We start from the raw sequence: 21399 nt of genomic DNA, 5'->3' as shown, positions 1-21399 counted from the left end.
ACACAGTCTGAAGATGATACGATTCGATTTTGGTGGAAATCGGACAAACGGTCTAGGATGAGTTTGAAAAAGTAGATTTTGATCAAATAAGAACATTGAGGACAGGATGTTTGACCAAATATGGCAAAATTAGTATCTATGTTCTCGGCATGAGCCAATACATGTATTATGACCAGTTTCATCAAACTAGGCTAATTTAATCAAAAGTTATTAGCATTTTTGTAAATTTTGTTATAACATTTGACCACAAGGTGGCACTACCCCAAAACTTTTTGAGTACCTTCAAAGCATGGTGCGGAAGACACATACCAAGTTTCGTAACGATAGACTAATGCGTTTGTTAAATATAGTATTTTAGCACATCATTCAAAATGGCCGACAGCCAAAATGGCCGATATGGTAAAATTGAATATCAGACAACTCGGCATGCCGTCCTGAATCTAACGAAACACCTTTTATGATTTTTTTTGACAAACGGTTCAAAAGTCAAAAGCAAAAATAGCCATTTTTTGTATCTCCGAACCAGTAGGTGGTGCTGTGCTGAAATACTGCATGTTGCCTCAGGTCATGCTTGTGATGACATGTACCAAGATTGGTTTGAATACGATAAAGCGTTGCGGATATATAGCCTTATGAGTGTTTTTGCAACCGCTACGTAAAATTTGTGTGCACGTTTATCAAAAACGATTTGACGAATCAACTTGATTTGCAAGATTTTTTGTCAGCATGGTCTGAAGATGATCTGGTTCAATTTTCGTGCAAATCGGACAAACCGTCTAGGACGAGTTCGCAAAAGTAGGTTTTTTGGAAAATTAAATATGGCGGGGAAATTATCATGACCGAAAATGACGTCATAGGATGCAATTGAATCGGCATGAGCCAATGAATGTATTATGACCAGTTTCATTATACTAAGCTAATTAAATCAAAAGTTATTAGCATTTTTGTCAAGTTTGTTATAACTTTTGACCACAAGGTGGCACTGCCCCAAAACTTTTTGAGTACCTTCAGGGCATGGAGTGGAAGTCACATACCGAGTTTAGTAACAATACACTAATGCATTTGTAAAATATAGCATTTTAGCACATAATTCAAAATGGCCGACAGCCAAAATGGCCGATATGGTAAAATTGAATATCAGACGACTCGGCATGCCGTCCTGAATCTAACGAGACCACTTTTATGATTTTTGGACAAACGGTTCAAAAGTTATAAGCAAAAACAGCCATTTTTTGTATCTCCGGACCAGTAGGTGGCGCTGCGCCGAGACACTGCATGTTGCCTCAAGTCATGCTTGTGATGACATGTACCAAGTTTGGTTTGAATACGATAAAGCGTTGCGGAGATATTGCCTTAAGAGTGCTTTTGCAACCGCTACGTAAAATTTGTTTGCGCGTTTATCGCAAATGATTTGACGAATCAACTTGATTTGCAAGATTTTTTGTCAGCATGGTCTGAAGATGATCTGGTTCAATTTTCGTGCAAATCGGATGAACCGTCTAGGACGAGTTCGCAAAAGTAGGTTTTTCGGTTAATTAAAAATGGCGGGAAAATTATTATGACGGAAAATGACGTCATAGGGTGCAATCGAATTGTCTTGAGCCAAGGAATCAGAGGAAAAAAGAATTTCGTTTCTAGCCCTTATGGTTCAAAAGTTATTAGCATAAACATGAGTCTAATTTTGGACTGATGGTGGCGCTAGAGGGATTGAGTTAGAGACTCAAAATTTGCTATGGTGACATTTCAGACTGTCCTCTATTAGTGTGCCAAATTTCACAACTTTTTACCATACGGTTCTATGGGCTGCCATAGACTTCGTGGCGGAAGAAGAAGAAGATGAATAATAAATATAGCTGCAAGCAGCAATACCGGGGCCAAGCGCAAAGAAGAAGACAAGACATGCCAAAATGGCTGGCAGTGTCAGATCAACTGGAGCAATGAGCAATTAATCACGTTTTAAGATGATTTTAGGCAAAAGGCTGAAAAATGCATTGTAGTCTGACAGTGTCAGACCAACTGCATCAATGAACAATTATACAGTTTAAGAAGATTAGGCAAAATGGCTGAAATATCATATACAGAGTCACTGATAATATAAGTTAATGGTTTATCACTTTTGACCAATAGGTGGCACAGTTACGAAATTGATGTGGTGTGGTCAGAATAAGGGAACAATGACACATGCAAAGTTTGATGCCAATATGTCAAAGCATTGCAGAGATACAGCCTCAAGAGTCATTTTGGCATCATGCCTCAAATTTGTCGCTGCGGTTTACAAAAACAGTTTCATCTATTGATGCAAAATCCCTAACTTTTTGTTGACACAGTCTGAAGATGATACGATTCAATTTTGGTGGAAATTGGACAAACGGTCTAGGATGAGTTTGAAAAAGTAGATTTTGATCAAATAAGAACATTGAGGACAGGATGTTTGACCAAATATGGCAAAATTAGTATCTATGTTCTCGGCATGAGCCAATAAATGTATTATGACCAGTTTCATTAAACTAGGCTAATTTAATCAAATGTTATTAGCATGTTTGTAAATTTTGTTATAACCTCTGACCACAAGGTGGCACTGCCCCAAAACGTTTTGAGTACCTTCAAAGCATGGTGCGGAAGACATGATTTTTGGACAAACAGTTCAAAAGTTATAAGCAAAAATAGCCATTTTTTGTATCTCCGGACCAGTAGGTGGCGCTGCGCCGAAACGCTGCATGTTGCCTCAGGTCATGCTTGTGATGACATATACCAAGATTGGTTTGAATATGATAAAGCGTTGTGGAGATATAGGCTTATGAGGGTTTTTGCAACCGCTACGCAAAATTTGTGTGCGCGTTTATCAAAAACGATTTGACAAATCAACTTGATTTGCAAGATTTTTTGTCAGCATGGTCTGAAGATGATATGGTTCAATTTTCGTGCAAATCGGATGAACCGTCTAGGACGAGTTCGCAAAAGTAGGTTTTTTGGAAAATTAAAAATGGCGGGGAAATTATCATAACCGAAAATGACATCATAGGGTGCAATTGAATCGGCATGAGCCAATGACTCTATTATGACCAGTTTCATTATACTAGGCTAATTTAATCAAAAGTTATTAGCATTTTTGTCAAGTTTGTTATATCTTTTGACCACTAGGTGGCACTGCCCTAAAACTTTTTGAGTACCTTCAGGGCATAGCATGGAAGTCACATACCGAGTTTAGTAACAATACACTAATGCATTTGTAAAATATAGCATTTTTGACAAAATTCAAAATGGCCGACAGCCAAAATGGCCGATATGGTAAAATTGAATATCAGACGACTCGGCATGCCGTCCTGAATGTAACGAGACCACTTTTATAATTTTTGGACAAACAGTTCAGAAGTTATAAGCAAAAATTGCAATTTTTCGTATCTCCGGACCAGTAGGTGGCGCTGCGCCGAAACGCTGTATGTTGCCTCAAGTCATGCTTGTGATGACATGTACCAAGTTTGGTTTGAATACGATAAAGCGTTGCGGAGATATTGCCTTAAGAGTGTTTTTGCAACCGCTACGTAAAATTTGTTCGCGCGTTTATCGCAAATGATTTGACGAATCAACTTGATTTGCAAGATTTTTTGTCAGCATGGTCTGAAGATGATCTGGTTAAATTTTCGTGCAAATCGGATGAACCGTCTAGGACGAGTTCGTAAAAGTAGGTTTTTCGGAAAATTCAAAATGGCGGGAAAATTTTTATGACGGAAAATGACGTCATAGGGTGCAATGGAATCGTCTTGAGCCAAGGAATCAGAGGAAACAAGATTTTTGTTTCTAGCCCTTATGGTTCAAAAGTTATTAGCATAAACATGAGTCAAATTTTGGACTGATGGTGGCGCTAGAGGGATTGAGTTTGAGACTCCAAATTTGCTACGGTGACATTTCAGACTGTCCTCTATTAGTGTGCCAAATTTCACAACTTTTTACCATACGGTTCTATGGGCTGCCATAGACTTCGTGGCGGAAGAAGAAGAAGAAGATGAATAATAATAATAAGAACGGGAACGGTTTCAATAGGTGCCTTCGCACCTTCGGTGCTTGGCCCCTAAATATAGCTGCAAGCAGCAATACCGGGGCCAAGCGCAAAGAAGAAGACAAGACATGCCAAAATGGCTGGCAGTGTCAGATCAACTGGAGCAATGAGCAATTAATCACGTTTTAAGATGATTTTAAGCAAAAGGCTGAAAATGCATTGTAGTCTGAGAGTGTTAGACCAACTGCAGCAATGAACAATTATACAGTTTAAGAAGATTAGGCAAAATGGCTGAAATATCATATATTGAGTCACTGATAATGTAAGTTAATGGTTTATCACTTTTGACCAATAGGTGGCACAGATACGAAATTGATGTGGTGTGGTCAGAATAAGGGAACAATGACACATGCAAAGTTTGATGCCAATATGTCAAAGCATTGCAGAGATACAGCCTCAAGAGTAATTTTGGCATAATGGCTCAACTTCGTCGCTGCGGTTTACAAAAACGGTTTCATCTATTGATACAAAATCCCTAACTTTTTGTTGACACAGTCTGAAGATGATACGATTCGATTTTGGTGGAAATTGGACAAACGGTCTAGGATGAGTTTGAAAAAGTAGGTTTTGATCAAATAAGAACATTGAGGACAGGATGTTTGACCAAATATGGAAAAATTAGTATCTCTGTTCTCGGCATGAGCCAATGATTGTATTATGACCAGTTTCATTAAACTAGGCTAATTTAATCAAAAGTTATTAGCATGTTTGTAAATTTTGTTATAACCTCTGACCACAAGGTGGCACTGCCCCAAAACATTTTGAGTACCTTCAAAGCATGGTGCAGAAGACATGATTTTTGGACAAACAGTTCAAAAGTTATAAGCAAAAATAGCCATTTTTTGTATCTCCGGACCAGTAGGTGGCGCTGCGCCGAAACGCTGCATGTTGATTCAGGTCATGCTTGTGATGACATATACCAAGATTGGTTTGAATACGATAAAGCGTTGTGGAGATATAGGCTTATGAGTGTTTTTGCAACCGCTACGCAAAATTTGTGTGCGCGTTTATCGAAAACGATTTGACAAATCAACTTGATTTGCAAGATTTTTTGTCAGCATGGTCTGAAGATGATCTGGTTCAATTTTCGTGCAAATCGGACAAACCGTCTAGGACGAGTTCGTAAAAGTAGGTTTTTTGGAAAATTAAAAATGGCGGGGAAATTATCATGACCGAAAATGACTTCATAGGTTGCAATTAAATCGGCATGAGCCAATGAATGTATTATGACCAGTTTCATTTAACTAAGCTAATTTATTCAAAAGTTATTAGCATTTTTGTCAAGTTTGTTATATCTTTTGACCACAAGGTGGCACTGCCCTAAAACTTTTTGAGTACCTTCAGGGCATAGCAAGGAAGTCACATACCGAGTTTAGTAACAATATACTAATGCATTTGTAAAATATAGCATTTTTTGACAAAATTCAAAATGGCCGACAGCCAAAATGGCCGATATGGTAAAATTGAATATCAGACGACTCGGCATGCCGTCCTGAATCTAACGAGACAACTTTTATGATTTTTGGACAAACGGTTCAAAAGTTATAAGCAAAAACAGCCATTTTTTGTACCTCCGGACCAGTAGGTGGCGCTGCGCCGAAACACTGCATGTTGCCTCAAGTCATGCTTGTGATGACATGTACCAAGATTGGTTTGAATACGATAAAGCGTTGCGGAGATATTGCCTTAAGAGTGCTTTTGCAACCGCTACGTAAAATTTGTTTGCGAGTTTATCGCAAATGATTTGACGAATCAACTTGATTTGCAAGATTTTTTGTCAGCATGGTCTGAAGATGATCTGGTTCAATTTTCTTGCAAATCGGATGAACCGTCTAGGACGAGTTCGCAAAAGTAGGTTTTTCGGTTAATTAAAAATGGCGGGGAAATTATCATGACCGAAAATGACATCATAGGTTGCAATTGAATCGGCATGAGCCAATGACTCTATTATGACCAGTTTCAATATACTAGGCTAATTTAATCAAAAGTTATTAGCCTTTTTGTCAAGTTTGTTATATCTTTTGACCACAAGGTGGCACTGCCCTAAAACTTTTTGAGTACCTTCAGGGCATAGCAAGGAAGTCACATACCGAGTTTAGTAACAATATACTAATGCATTTGTAAAATATAGCATTTTTTGACAAAATTCAAAATGGCCGACAGTCAAAATGGCCGATATGGTAAAATTGAATATCAGACGACTCGGCATGCCGTCCTGAATGTAACGAGACCACTTTTATGATTTTTGGACAAACAGTTCAGAAGTTATAAGCAAAAATTGCAATTTTTCGTATCTCCGGACCAGTAGGTGGCGCTGCGCCGAAACGCTGTATGTTGCCTCATGTCATGCTTGTGATGACATGTACCAAGTTTGGTTTGAATACGATAAAGCGTTGCGGAGATATTGCCTTAAGAGTGTTTTTGCAACCGCTACGTAAAATTTGTTTGCGCGTTTATCGCAAATGATTTGACGAATCAACTTGATTTGCAAGATTTTTTGTCAGCATGGTCTGAAGATGATCTGGTTCAATTTTCGTGCAAATCGGATGAACCGTCTAGGACGAGTTCGTAAAAGTAGGTTTTTCGGAAAATTCAAAATGGCGGGAAAATTTTTATGACGGAAAATGACGTCATAGGGTGCAATGGAATCGTCTTGAGCCAAGGAATCAGAGGAAAAAAGAATTTTGTTTCTAGCCCTTATGGTTCAAAAGTTATTAGCATAAACATGAGTCAAATTTTGGACTGATGGTGGCGCTAGAGGGATTGAGTTTGAGACTCCAAATTTGCTACGGTGACATTTCAGACTGTCCTCTATTAGTGTGCCAAATTTCACAACTTTTTACCATACGGTTCTATGGGCTGCCATAGACTTCGTGGCGGAAGAAGAAGAAGAAGAAGAAGAAGAAGAAGAAGAAGATGAATAATAATAATAAGAACGGGAACGGTTTCAATAGGTGCCTTCGCACCTTCGGTGCTTGGCCCCTAATAATAATAATAAGAACGGGAACGGTTTCAATAGGTGCCTTCGCACCTTCGGTGCTTGGCCCCTAATAATAAATATAGCTGCAAGCAGCAATACCGGGGCCAAGCGCAAAGAAGAAGACAAGACATGCCAAAATGGCTGGCAGTGTCAGATCAACTGGAGCAATGAGCAATTAATCACGTTTTAAGATGATTTTAAGCAAAAGGCTGAAAATGCATTGTAGTCTGAGAGTGTCAGACCAACTGCAACAATTAACAATTATACAGTTTAACAAGATTAGGCAAAATGGCTGAAATATCATATATTGAGTCACTGATAATGTAAGTTAATGGTTTATCACTTTTGACCAATACTTTGACCAGTTACGAAATGTATGTGGTGTGGTCAGAATAAGGGAACAATGACACATGCAAAGTTTGATGCCAATATGTCAAAGCATTGCAGAGATACAGCCTCAAGAGTCATTTTGGCATAATGGCTCAACTTCGTCACTGCGGTTTACAAAAATGGTTTCATCTATTGATGCAAAATCCATAACTTTTTGTTGACACAGTCTGAAGATGATACGATTCGATTTTGGTGGAAATTGGACAAACGGTCTAGGATGAGTTTGAAAAAGTAGGTTTTGATCAAATAAGAACATTGAGGACAGGATGTTTGACCAAATATGGAAAAATTAGTATCTCTGTTCTCGGCATGAGCCAATGACTGTATTATGACCAGTTTCATTAAACTAGGCTAATTTAATCAAAAGTTATTAGCATGTTTGTAAATTTTGTTATAACCTCTGACCACAAGGTGGCACTGCCCCAAAACGTTTTGAGTACCTTCAAAGCATGGTGCGGAAGACATGATTTTTGGACAAACAGTTCAAAAGTTATACGCAAAAATAGCCATTTTTTGTATCTCCGGACCAGTAGGTGGCGCTGCGCCGAAACGCTGCATGTTGCTTCAGGTCATGCTTGTGATGACATATACCAAGATTGGTTTGAATACGATAAAGCGTTGCGGAGATATTGCCTTAAGAGTGTTTTTGCAACCACTACGTAAAATTTGTTTGCGCGTTTATCGCAAATGATTTGACGAATCAACTTGATTTGCAAGATTTTTTGTCAGCATGGTCTGAAGATGATCTGGTTCAATTTTCGTGCAAATCGGATGAACCGTCTAGGACGAGTTCGTAAAAGTAGGTTTTTCGGAAAATTCAAAATGGCGGGAAAATTTTTATGACGGAAAATGACGTCATAGGGTGCAATGGAATCGTCTTGAGCCAAGGAATCAGAGGAAAAAAGAATTTTGTTTCTAGCCCTTATGGTTCAAAAGTTATTAGCATAAACATGAGTAAAATTTGGGACTGATGGTGGCGCTAGAGGGATTGAGTTTGAGACTCCAAATTTGCTACGGTGACATTTCAGACTGTCCTCTATTAGTGTGCCAAATTTCACAACTTTTTACCATACGGTTCTATGGGCTGCCATTGACTTCGTGGCGGAAGAAGAAGAAGAAGATGAAATATAGCTGCAAGCAGCAATACCGGGGCCAAGCGCAAAGAAGAAGACAAGACATGCCAAAATGGCTGGCAGTGTCAGATCAACTGCAGCAATGAGAAATTAATCATGTTTTAATATGATTTTAGGCAAAAGGCTGAAAATGCATTGTAGTCTGAGAGTGTCAGACCAGCTGCAGCAATGAACAATTATACAGTTTAAGAAGATTAGGAAAAATGGCTGAAATATCATATATAGAGTCACTGATAATATAAGTTAATGGTTTATCACTTTTGACCAATAGGTGGCACAGTTACGAAATGTATGTGGTGTGGTCAGAATAAGAGAACAATGACACATGCAAAGTTTGATGCCAATATGTCAAAGCATTGCAGAGATACAGCCTCAAGAGTAATTTTGGCATCATGGCTCAACTTCGTCACTGCGGTTTACAAAAACGGTTTCATCTATTGATGCAAAATTCCTAACTTTTTGTTGACACAGTCTGAAGATGATACGATTCGATTTTGGTGGAAATTGGACAAACGGTCTAGGATGAGTTTGAAAAAGTAGGTTTTGATCAAATAAGAACATTGAGGACAGGATGTTTGACCAAATATGGCAAAATTAGTATCTATGTTCTCGGCATGAGCCAATGACTGTATTATGACCAGTTTCATTAAACTAGGCTAATTTAATCAAAAGTTATTAGCATGTTTGTAAATTTTGTTATAACCTCTGACCACAAGGTGGCACTGCCCAAAAACGTTTTGAGTACCTTCAAAGCATGGTGCGGAAGACATGAATTTTGGACAAACAGTTCAGAAGTTATAAGCAAAAATAGCCATTTTTTGTATCTCCGGACCAGTAGGTGGCGCTGCGCCGAAACGCTGCATGTTGCCTCAGGTCATGCTTGTGATGACATGTACCAAGATTGGTTTGAATACGATAAAGCGTTGTGGAGATATAGGCTTATGAGTGTTTTTGCAACCGCTACGCAAAATTTGTGTGCGCGTTTTTCGAAAACGATTTGACAAATCAACTTGATTTGCAAGATTTTTTGTCAGCATGGTCTGAAGATGATATGGTTCAATTTCTGTGCAAATCGGACAAACCGTCTAGGACGAGTTCGCAAAAGTAGGTTTTTTGGAAAATTAAAAATGGCGGGGAAATTATCATGACCGAAAATGACATCATAGGTTGCAATTGAATCGGCATGAGCCAATGACTCTATTATGACCAGTTTCAATATACTAGGCTAATTTAATCAAAAGTTATTAGCATTTTTGTCAAGTTTGTTATATCTTTTGACCACAAGGTGGCACTGCCCTAAAACTTTTTGAGTACCTTCAGGGCATAGCATGGAAGTCACATACCGAGTTTAGTAACAATACACTAATGCATTTGTAAAATATAGCATTTTTTGACAAAATTCAAAATGGCCGACAGCCAAAATGGCCGATATGGTAAAATTGAATATCAAACGACTCGGCATGCCGTCCTGAATGTAACGAGACCACTTTTATGATTTTTGGACAAACAGTTCAGAAGTTATAAGCAAAAATATTAATTTTTCGTATCTCCGGACCAGTAGGTGGCGCTGCGCCGAAACGCTGTATGTTGCCTCAAGTCATGCTTGTGATGACATGTACCAAGTTTGGTTTAAATACGATAAAGCGTTGCGGAGATATTGCCTTAAGAGTGTTTTTGCAACCGCTACGTAAAATTTGTTTGCGCGTTTATCGCAAATGATTTGACGAATCAACTTGATTTGCAAGATTTTTTGTCAGCATGGTCTGAAGATGATCTGGATCAATTTTCGTGCAAATCGGATGAACCGTCTAGGACGAGTTCGTAAAAGTAGGTTTTTCGGAAAATTAAAAATGGCGGGAAAATTTTTATGACGGAAAATGACGTCATAGGGTGCAATCGAATCGCCTTGAGCCAAGGAATCAGAGGAAAAAAGAATTTTGTTTCTAGCCCTTATGGTTCAAAAGTTATTAGCATAAACATGAGTCAAAATTTGGACTGATGGTGGCGCTAGAGGGATTGAGTTTGAGACTCCAAATTTGCTACGGTGACATTTCAGACTGTCCTCTATTAGTGTGCCAAATTTCACAACTTTTTACCATACGGTTCTATGGGCTGCCATAGACTTCGTGGCGGAAGAAGAAGAAGAAGATGAATAATAATAATAAGAACGGGAACGGTTTCAATAGGTGCCTTCGCACCTTCGGTGCTTGGCCCCTAATAATAAATATAGCTGCAAGCAGCAATACCGGGGCCAAGCGCAAAGAAAAAGACAAGACATGCCAAAATGGCTGGCTGTGTCAGATCAACTGGAGCAATGAGCAATTAATCACGTTTTAAGATGATTTTAGGCAAAAGGCTGAAAAATGCATTGTAGTCTGAGAGTGTCAGACCAACTGCAACAATTAACAATTATACAGTTTAAGAAGATTAGGCAAAATGGCTGAAATATCATATATAGAGTCACTGATAATATAAGTTAATGGTTTATCACTTTTGACCAATAGGTGGCACAGTTACAAAATTGATGTGGTGTGGTCAGAATAAGGGAACAATGACACATGCAAAGTTTGATGCCAATATGTCAAAGCATTGCAGAGATACAGCCTCAAGAGTCATTTTGGCATAATGGCTCAACTTCGTCGCTGCGGTTTACAAAAACGGTTTCATCTATTGATGCAAAATCCCTAACTTTTTGTTGACACAGTCAGAAGATGATACGATTCGATTTTGGTGGAAATTGGATAAACGGTCTAGGATGAGTTTGAAAAAGTAGATTTTGATCAAATAAGAACATTGAGGACAGTATGTTTGACCAAATATGGCAAAATTAGTATCTATATTCTTGGCATGAGCCAATAAATGTATTTTGACCCGTTTCATTAAACTAGGCTAATTTAATCAAAAGTTATTAGCATTTTTGTAAATTTTGTTATAACCTTTGACCACAAGGTGGCACTACCCCAAAACTTTTTGAGTACCTTCAAAGCATGGTGCGGAAGACCCATACCAAGTTTCGTAACGATAGACTAATGCGTTTGTAAAATATAGTATTTTAGCAAATAATTCAAAATGGCCGAGAGCCAAAATGGCTGATATGGTAAAATTGAATATCAGACAACTCTGAATACCGTCCTGAATCTAACGAGACAACTTTTATGATTTTTGGACAAACGGTTCAAAAGATATAAGCAAAAATAGCCATTTTTTGTATCTCCGGACCAGTAGGTGGCGCTGCGCCGAAACGCTGCAAGTTGCCTCAAGTCATGCTTGTGATGACATGTACCAAGTTTGGATTGAACACGATAAAGCGTTGCGGAGATATAGCCTTATGAGTGTTTTTGGAACCGCTACGTAAAATTTGTGTGCACGTTTATCAAAAACGATTTGACGAATCAACTTGAATTGCAAGATTTTTTGTCAGCATGGTCTGAAGATGATCTGGTTCAATTTTCGTGCAAATCGGACAAACCGTCTAGGACGAGTTCGCAAAAGTAGGTTTTTTGGAAAATTAAATATGGCGGGGAAATTGTCATGACCGAAAATGACGTCATAGGGTGCAATTGAATCGGCATGAGCCAATGAATGTATTATGACCAGTTTCATTAAACTAAGCTAATTAAATCAAAAGTTATTAGCATTTTTGTCAAGTTTGTTATAACTTTTGACCACAAGGTGGCACTGCCCCAAAACTTTTTGAGTACCTTCAGGGCATGGAGTGGACGTCACATACCGAGTTTAGTAACAATACACTAATGCATTTGTAAAATATAGCATTTTAGCACATAATTCAAAATGGCCGACAGCCAAAATGGCTGATATGGTAAAATTGAATATCAGACAACTCGGCATGCCGTCTTGAATGTAACGAGACCACTTTTATGATTTTTGGACAAACGGTTCAAAAGTTATAAGCAAAAACAGCCATTTTTTGTATCTCCGGACCAGTAGGTGGCGCTGCGCCGAAACACTACATGTTGCCTCAAGTCATGCTTGTGATGACATGTACCAAGTTTGGTTTGAATACGATAAAGCGTTGCGGAGATATTGCCTTAAGAGTGCTTTTGCAACCGCTACGTAAAATTTGTTTGCGCGTTTATCGCAAATGATTTGACGAATCAACTTGATTTGCAAGATTTTTTGTCAGCATGGTCTGAAGATGATCTGGTTCAATTTTCGTGCAAATCGGATGAACCGTCTAGGACGAGTTCGTAAAAGTAGGTTTTTCGGAAAATTCAAAATGGCGGGAAAATTTTTATGACGGAAAATGACGTCATAGGTTGCAATCGAATCGTCTTGAGCCAAGGAATCAGAGGAAAAAAGAATTTTGTTTCTAGCCCTTATGGTTCAAAAGTTATTAGCATAAACATGAGTCAAATTTTGGACTGATGGTGGCGCTAGAGGGATTGAGTTTGAGACTCCAAATTTGCTACGGTGACATTTCAGACTGTCCTCTATTAGTGTGCCAAATTTCACAACTTTTTACCATACGGTTCTATGGGCTGCCATAGACTTCGCGGCGGAAGAAGAAGAAGAAGAAGATGAATAATAAATATAGCTGCAAGCAGCAATACCGGGGCCAAGCGCAAAGAAGAAGACAAGACATAGCAAAATGGCTGGCAGTGTCAGATCAACTGGAGCAATGAGCAATTAATCACGTTTTAAGATGATTTGAAGCAAAAGGCTGAAAATGCATTGTAGTCTGAGAGTGTCAGACCAACTGCAACAATTAACAATTATACAGTTTAAGAAGATTAGGCAAAATGGCTGAAATATCATATATTGAGTCACTGATAATGTAAGTTAATGGTTTATCACTTTTGACCAATAGGTGGCACAGATACGAAATTGATGTGGTGTGGTCAGAATAAGGGAACAATGACACATGCAAAGTTTGATGCCAATATGTCAAAGCATTGCAGAGATACAGCCTCAAGAGTAATTTTGGCATAATGGCTCAACTTTGTCGCTGCGGTTTACAAAAACGGTTTCATCTATTGATGCAAAATCCCTAACTTTTTGTTGACACAGTCTGAAGATGATACGATTCGATTTTGGTGGAAATTGGACAAACGGTCTAGGATGAGTTTGAAAAAGTAGGTTTTGATCAAATAAGAACATTGAGGACAGGATGTTTGACCAAATATGGAAAAATTAGTATCTCTGTTCTCGGCATGAGCCGATGACTGGATTATGACCAGTTTCATTATACTAGGCTAATTTAATCAAAAGTTATTAGCATGTTTGTAAATTTTGTTATAACCTCTGACCACAAGGTGGCACTGCCCCAAAACGTTTTGAGTACCTTCAAAGCATGGTGCGGAAGACATGATTTTTGGACAAACAGTTCAAAAGTTATAAGCAAAAATAGCCATTTTTTGTATCTCCGGACCAGTAGGTGGCGCTTGCCCGAAACGCTGCATGTTGCTTCAGGTCATGCTTGTGATGACATATACCAAGATTGGTTTGAATACGATAAAGCGGTGTGGAGATATAGGCTTATGAGTGTTTTTGCAACCGCTACGCAAAATTTGTGTGCGCGTTTATCGAAAACGATTTGACAAATCAACTTGATTTGCAAGATTTTTTGTCAGCATGGTCTGAAGATGATATGGTTCAATTTCTGTGCAAATCGGACAAACCGTCTAGGACGAGTTCGCAAAAGTAGGTTTTTTGGAAAATTAAAAATGGCGGGGAAATTATCATGACCGAAAATGACATCATAGGTTGCAATTGAATCGGCATGAGCCAATGACTCTATTATGACCAGTTTCAATATACTAGGCTAATTTAATCAAAAGTTATTAGCATTTTTGTCAAGTTTGTTATATCTTTTGACCACAAGGTGGCACTGCCCTAAAACTTTTTGAGTACCTTCAGGGCATAGCATGGAAGTCACATACCGAGTTTAGTAACAATATACTAATGCATTTGTAAAATATAGCATTTTTTGACAAAATTCAAAATGGCCGACAGCCAAAATGGCCGATATGGTAAAATTGAATATCAGACGACTCGGCATGCCGCCCTGAATGTAACGAGACCACTTTTATGATTTTTGGACAAACGGTTCAGAAGTTATAAGCAAAAATAGCAATTTTTCGTATCTCCGGACCAGTAGGTGGCGCTGCGCCGAAACGCTGTATGTTGCCTCAAGTCATGCTTGTGATGACATGTACCAAGTTTGGTTTGAATACGATAAAGCGTTGCGGAGATATTGCCTTAAGTGTGTTTTTGCAACCGCTACGTAAAATTTGTTTGCGCGTTTATCGCAAATGATTTGACGAATCAACTTGATTTGCAAGATTTTTTGTCAGCATGGTCTGAAGATGATCTGGTTCAATTTTCGTGCAAATCGGATGAACCGTCTAGGACGAGTTCGTAAAAGTAGGTTTTTCGGAAAATTCAAAATGGCGGGAAAATTTTTATGACGGAAAATGACGTCATATGGTGCAATCGAATTGTCTTGAGCCAACGAATCAGAGGAAAAACGAATTTTGTTTCTAGCCCTTATGGTTCAAAAGTTATTAGCATAAACATGAGTCAAATTTTGGACTGATGGTGGCGCTAGAGGGATTGAGTTTGAGACTCCAAATTTGCTACGGTGACATTTCAGACTGTCCTCTATTAGTGTGCCAAATTTCTCAACTTTTTACCATACGGTTCTATGGGCTGCCATAGACTTCGTGGCGGAAGAAGAAGAAGATGAATAAATATAGCTGCAAGCAGCAATACCGGGGCCAAGCGCAAAGAAGAAGACAAGACATGCCAAAATGGCTGGCAGTGTCAGATCAACTGCAGCAATGAGCAATTAATCACATTTTAATATGATTTTAGGCAAAAGGCTGAAAAATGCATTTTAGTCTGAGAGTGTCAGACCAACTGCAACAATTAACAATTATACAGTTTAAGAAGATTAGGCAAATTGGCTGAAATATCATATATTGAGTCACTGATAATATAAGTTAATGGTTTATCACTTTTGACCAATAGGTGGCACAGATACGAAATTGATGTGGTGTGGTCAGAATAAGCGAACAATGACACATGCAAAGTTTGATGCCAATATGTCAAAGCATTGCAGAGATACAGCCTCAAGAGTCATTTTGGCATAATGGCTCAACTTCGTCGCTGCGGTTTACAAAAACGGTTTCATCTATTGATGCAAAATCCCTAACTTTTTGTTGACACAGTCTGAAGATGATACGATTCGATTTTGGTGGAAATTGGACAAACGGTCTAGGATGAGTTTGAAAAAGTAGGTTTTGATCAAATAAGAACATTGAGGACAGGATTTTTGACCAAATATGGAAAAATTAGTATCTCTGTTCTCGGCATGAGCCAATGACTGTATTATGACCAGTTTCATTAAACTAGGCTAATTTAATCAAAAGTTATTAGCATGTTTGTAAATTTTGTTATAACCTCTGACCACAAGGTGGCACTGCCCCAAAACATTTTGAGTACCTTCAAAGCATGGTGCGGAAGACATGATTTTTGGACAAACAGTTCAAAAGTTATAAGCAAAAATAGCCATTTTTTGTATCTCCGGACCAGTAGGTGGCGCTGCGCCGAAACGCTGCATGTTGCTTCAGGTCATGCTTGTGATGACATATACCAAGATTGGTTTGAATACGATAAAGCGTTGTGGAGATATAGGCTTATGAGTGTTTTTGCAACCGCTACGCAAAATTTGTGTGCGCGTTTATCGAAAACGATTTGACAAATCAACTTGATTTGCAAGATTTTTTGTCACCATGGTCTGAAGATGATCTGGTTCAATTTTCGTGCAAATCGGACAAACCGTCTAGGACGAGTTCGTAAAAGTAGGTTTTTTGGAAAATTAAAAATGGCGGGGAAATTATCATGACCGAAAATGACATCATAGGTTGCAATTGAATCGGCATGAGCCAATGACTCTATTATGACCAGTTTCAATATACTAGGCTAATTTATTCAAAAGTTATTAGCATTTTTGTCAAGTTTGTTATATCTTTTGACCACAAGGTGGCACTGCCCTAAAACTTTTTGAGTACCTTCAGGGCATAGCAAGGAAGTCACATACCGAGTTTAGTAACAATATACTAATGCATTTGTAAAATATAGCATTTTTTGACAAAATTCAAAATGGCCGACAGCCAAAATGGCCGATATGGTAAAATTGAATATCAGACGACTCGGCATGCCGTCCTGAATGTAACGAGACCACTTTTATGATTTTTGGACAAACAGTTCAGAAGTTATAAGCAAAAATAGCAATTTTTCGTATCTCCGGACCAGTAGGTGGCGCTGCGCCGAAACGCTGTATGTTGCCTCAAGTCATGCTTGTGATGACATGTACCAAGTTTGGTTTGAATACGATAAAGCGTTGTGAAGATATTGCCTTAAGAGTGTTTTTGCAACCGCTACGTAAAATTTGTTTGCGCGTTTATCGCAAATGATTTGACGAATCAACTTGATTTGCAAGATTTTTTGTCAGCATGGTCTGAAGATGATCTGGTTCAATTTTCGTGCAAATCGGATGAACCGTCTAGGACGAGTTCGTAAAAGTAGGTTTTTCGGAAAATTAAAAATGGCGGGAAAATTTTTATGACGGAAAATGACGTCATAGGGTGCAATCGAATCGTCTTGAGCCAAGGAATCAGGGGAAAAAAGAATTTTGTTTCTAGCCCTTATGGTTCAAAAGTTATTAGCATAAACATGAGTCAAATTTTGGACTGATGGTGGCGCTAGAGGGATTGAGTTTGAGACTCCAAATTTGCTACGGTGACATTGCAGACTGTCCTCTATTAGTGTGCCAAATTTCACAACTTTTTACCATACGGTTCTATGGGCTGCCATAGACTTCGTGGCGGAAGAAGAAGAAGAAGAAGATGAATAATAATAATAATAGGAACGGGAACGGTTTCAATAGGTGCCTTCGCACCTTCGGTGCTTGGCCCCTAATAATAATAATAGGAACGGGAACGGTTTCAATAGGTGCCTTCGCACCTTCGGTGCTTGGCCCCTAATAAATATAGCTGCAAGCAGCAATACCGGGGCCAAGCGCAAAGAAGAAGACAAGACATGCCAAAATGGCTGGCAGTGTCAGATCAACTGGAGCAATGAGCAATTAATCACGTTTTAAGATTATTTTAGGCAAAAGGCTGAAAATGCATTGTAGTCTGAGAGTGTCAGACCAACTGCAACAATTAACAATTATACAGTTTGCGAAGATTAGGCAAAATGGCTGAAATATCATATATTGAGTCACTGATAATGTAAGTTAATGGTTTATCACTTTTGACCAATAGGTGGCACAGATACGAAATTGATGTGGTGTGGTCAGAATAAGGGAACAATGACACATGCAAAGTTTGATGCCAATATGTCAAAGCATTGCAGAGATACAGCCTCAAGAGTAATTTTGTTATAATGGCTCAACTTCGTCGCTGCGGTTTACAAAAACGGTTTCATCTATTGATGCAAAATCCCTTACTTTTTGTTGACACAGTCTGAAGATGATACGATTCGATTTTGGTGGAAATTGGACAAACGGTCTAGGATGAGTTTGAAAAAGTAGGTTTTGATCAAATAAGAACATTGAGGACAGGATGTTTGACCAAATATGGAAAAATTAGTATCTCTGTTCTCGGCATGAGCCAATGATTGTATTATGACCAGTTTCATTAAACTAGGCTAATTTAATCAAAAGTTATTAGCATGTTTGTAAATTTTGTTATAACCTCTGACCACAAGGTGGCACTGCCCCAAAACGTTTTGAGTACCTTCAAAGCATGGTGCGGAAGACATGATTTTTGGACAAACAGTTCAAAAGTTATAAGCAAAAATAGCCATTTTTTGTATCTCCGGACCAGTAGGTGGCGCTGCCCCGAAACGCTGCATGTTGCTTCAGGTCATGCTTGTGATGACATATACCAAGATTGGTTTGAATACGATAAAGCGTTGTGGAGATAGAGGCTTATGAGTGTTTTTGCAACCGCTACGCAAAATTTGTGTGCGCGTTTATCGAAAAAGATTTGACAAATCAACTTGATTTGCAAGATTTTTTGTCAGCATGGTCTGAAGATGATCTGGTTCAATTTTCGTGCAAATCGGACAAACCGTCTAGGACGAGTTCGTAAAAGTAGGTTTTTTGGAAAATTAAAAATGGCGGGGAAATTATCATGACCGAAAATGACATCATAGGTTGCAATTGAATCGGCATGAGCCAATGACTCTATTATGACCAGTTTCAGTATACTAGGCTAATTTAATCAAAAGTTATTAGCATTTTTGTCAAGTTTGTTATATCTTTTGACCACAAGGTGGCACTGCCCTAAAACTTTTTGAGTACCTTCAGGGCATAGCAAGGAGGTCACATACCGAGTTTAGTAACAATATACTAATGCATTTGTAAAATATAGCATTTTTTGACAAAATTCAAAATGGCCGACAGCCAAAATGGCCGATATGGTAAAATTGAATATCAGACGACTCGGCATGCCGTCCTGAATGTAACGAGACCACTTTTATGATTTTTGGACAAACAGTTCAGAAGTTATAAGCAAAAATTGCAATTTTTCGTATCTCCGGACCAGTAGGTGGCGCTGCGCCGAAACGCTGTATGTTGCCTCAAGTCATGCTTGTGATGACATGTACCAAGTTTGGTTTGAATACGATAAAGCGTTGCGGAGATATTGCCTTAAGAGTGTTTTTGCAACCGCTACGTAAAATTTGTTTGCGCGTTTATCGCAAATGATTTGACGAATCAACTTGATTTGCAAGATTTTTTGTCAGCATGGTCTGAAGATGATCTGGTTCAATTTTCGTGCAAATCGGATGAACCGTCTAGGACGAGTTTGTAAAAGTAGGTTTTTCGGAAAATTCAAAATGGCGGGAAAATTTATGACGGAAAATGACGTCATAGGGTGCAATGGAATCGTCTTGAGCCAAGGAATCAGAGGAAAAAAGAATTTTGTTTCTAGCCCTTATGGTTCAAAAGTTATTAGCATAAACATGAGTCAAATTTTGGACTGATGGTGGCGCTAGAGGGATTGAGTTTGAGACTCCAAATTTGCTACGGTGATATTTCAGACTGTCCTCTATTAGTGTGCCAAATTTCACAACTTTTTACCATACGGTTCTATGGGCTGCCATAGACTTCGTGGCGGAAGAAGAAGAAGAAGAAGAAGAAGAAGAAGATGAATAATAATAATAAGAACGGGAACGGTTTCAATAGGTGCCTTCGCACCTTCGGTGCTTGGCCCCTAATAATAATAATAGGAACGGGAACGGTTTCAATAGGTGCCTTCGCACCTTCGGTGCTTGGCCCCTAATAATAAGAACGGGAACGGTTTCAATAGGTGCCTTCGCACCTTCGGTGCTTGGCCCCTAATAATAATGGTAATATTGATACAGCCATTAATAGTAGTGATAATAGTAGAGGTTGTAATAGTAATGATAATAATAATAGTAATATTATTAATAACGGTAATATTGATACAGCCATTAATAGTAAGGTGTTATAAAGCTGCCTCTGATACCCCTCATGGCCATGGCACACGATAGACCCCCGCCAGCATCATATTGCAACGGGCTATCAAGGTGAGGTGCAGCGGGGCCTAGGGTCCCAAAAACCATACCCATCCCCAGCCGTCACACATGCCACGCTTACCCTGTCTTTGTATTTTTTTTATTTTATTTTTTTATGGCTACTTTCATTGTTATACTCATAATATGTTTATGTCGACTAGTGTATAATGCATTTTAAAAAAAATGGCGTGTAGCATGGAACCAGCCCGGTGCAAAGCCCAGGCCGCCATACCCACGCCTCACTTACCCTATATGTGTACTTTTTTTTTTTTTTTTTTTTCCTTCTTTGCTTTAAACCTTGTTTTATGTTCCAAATGAATGTGTGTGTGCACCTCATCTAATATGTGAAGCATTAAAACAGCGAGACAAGTGGTGTGCCAGCCGGAGACAAGAAATCCCAGGCAGAAGTACAGGCTGGAGGGTGAAAACCCAAGCCCCCCCGCCCCACATCACACCCCCCCCACAACTAATCAGAACTGCACATGGCCGGGACCGGTATGCCATAACCAACCAGGGTCCGGAAGCAGCGAAAGAGAAATTTAAATATAATTTTATAGGCATTTTATTTATATTAGTCTGTGTTGCCACCTCTTCCTGACCCCCTCCCCTCAATCATGTGTGATTATTGATGGTATATCATTGAGGATGGCTTCAGACAAAGAAGGTCAGTGGATTCATGACTGTTGGAAGTTAAAGAGATATGACCAAGAAGGGTGTAATTCTGTAGTATTATTTTGAGTGGAGGTAGTCAAGTTTTCCATGGAGATGTACTCTATTAGTAAATTTTTCCAAGTTGAAATGTGTATGGAGTTCCTTGATTTCCAGTTCATGAGGATAGTTTTCTTGGCGATAGTTAAAGCCACTAGGAGTAACTGACTGTTTGTACTGTTTAAATTGATTATGGATATGTCACCTAATATACAGAGAGAGGGAGACAGCGGGATGTGACAACCCACAAGGTTGGATAGTGAGTCAGTGACTTTTTCCCAGAATTTTTTAACTGAGGTGCAATGCCAAATAGCTGTCCGGAGTGTTTTGTGTGCAATGTGAGCATGTTTCTGAGGTAAAACCCATTTTAAATAATTTATGTCTAGTTAGGTGGACTCTATGAAGTACTTTATACTGTATAAGTTGTAAATTGGCGTTTTTTGTCATGAAGTAGATATTTTTACAGATTTGTGTCCAGAAAGCGACATTGGGAGCAATGGATAAGTCTGATTCCCATTTAGCATTGGGCAGGCTTAATGTGTTGTCTGATTTGGATATTA

General features: G+C 38.8%; 1 protein-coding gene across 8 annotated transcripts in view; it reads right to left on the bottom strand.

Moving 5' to 3' along the window:
- lmnl3 (lamin L3) overlaps positions 1-21399 on the bottom strand; it is a 124368-nt gene that overhangs the window by 101728 nt on the left and 1241 nt on the right. The gene's annotated exons all lie outside the window — the stretch shown is intronic.

This window comes from Gobio gobio, assembly GCF_949357685.1.
Source record: "Gobio gobio genome assembly, chromosome: 21".
NCBI classification, from domain to species: domain Eukaryota; kingdom Metazoa; phylum Chordata; class Actinopteri; order Cypriniformes; family Gobionidae; genus Gobio; species Gobio gobio.
This window is presented reverse-complemented; position numbering and strand designations above follow the sequence as displayed.